Source organism: Tiliqua scincoides, chromosome 4, assembly GCF_035046505.1.
Source record: "Tiliqua scincoides isolate rTilSci1 chromosome 4, rTilSci1.hap2, whole genome shotgun sequence".
In the NCBI taxonomy this organism is placed as follows: domain Eukaryota; kingdom Metazoa; phylum Chordata; class Lepidosauria; order Squamata; family Scincidae; genus Tiliqua; species Tiliqua scincoides.
Genome location: NC_089824.1, coordinates 64071775 through 64072964, shown reverse-complemented (window position 1 = coordinate 64072964; position 1190 = coordinate 64071775). Strand labels below are relative to the sequence as shown.

The following is a 1190-nucleotide window of genomic DNA, read 5'->3' as shown; positions in this document are numbered from 1 at the left end:
GAAGAATCCTAAAGGGACAATGGTGACAGTGGAGTCAAGGTGATTGTTTGTACAGGGCATTTAATTGGTGGGAGTCATTTTAACTGCTGGTGGCAGGAATTCCAAACTCGATTTGGCAGAGTCAGGGAAATAGATTAGGGAAGGGAAGAAAAGCCTATGTGCTGTGAACTTATTTGAATTCCCTTATTTGAATTCAGATGAAACAAGTGTATGCAGCCCATGTCATCTTGAAGCAATTTAATAATCGTAATTTATGATTAAGCATGTCACCACATTTTTCCAAGCTTCTGCAAAATGGCAAGGTATGAGGGATAAGAAACAATTGTTATTGTTTAAATTGTCTATGAAATGGTGGTTAATGATTTAGAGCATGGGTGCCCAAACCCCGGCCCTGGGGCCACGTGCGGCCCTTGAGGCTTCTCAATGCGGCCCTCAGGGAGCCCCAAGTCTCCAATGAGCCTCTGGCCCTCCGGAGATTTGTTGGAGCCTACACTGGCCCGACGCAACTGCTCTCAGTGTGAGGGTGACTGATTGACCTCTTGTGTGAACTGTGGGATGAGGGCTCCCTCCACTGCTTGCTGTTTCATGTCTGTGATGCAGCAGAGGCAGCAAAGGAAAGGCCAGCCTTGCTTTGTGCAAGGCCTTTTATAGGCCTTGAGCTATTGCAAGACCTTCATTCATAGATCAGATGAGATCAGAACTGTTACCCTGCACATGCCTGATCTCGTCTGATCTCGGAAGCTAAGCAGGGTCAGGCCTGGTTAGTACTTGGATGGGAGACCGCCTGGGAATACTGGGTGCTGTAGGCTTATACCATAGTCTTTCAAGACTGAAGGTTGCCAACCATTCATTCATATAAGTTCATCTTTAATATATTCATTTATGTAAACTTATGCAAATTTATTCAAATTTAAAATGTAAATTAATTCTTTTTTCCCCCCCGGCCCTTGACACAGTGTCAGAGAGACGATGTGGCCCTCCAGCCAAAAACTTTGGACACCCCTGATTTAGAAGAATCATTACATAATTTTGTGGGTCTCGAGGCAAAGAGCAAGATTGTTGCCCCCTTCCAAAACGATCTGACTGGTTTAATAAATGTTCAGTTCAAAGCAGGATCACAGGCATCCTTTGACTGCCTTCCGAAATGCTGCACGGAGCAAATATTTTGACTATATTTCATTTGGAATGAC

General features: G+C 44.5%; 1 pseudogene; it reads left to right on the top strand.

The window, feature by feature from the left end:
• Positions 1-690: 690 nt before the first annotated feature.
• LOC136649937 (5S ribosomal RNA) lies at positions 691-809 on the top strand (annotated as a pseudogene).
• Positions 810-1190: the final 381 nt, after the last annotated feature.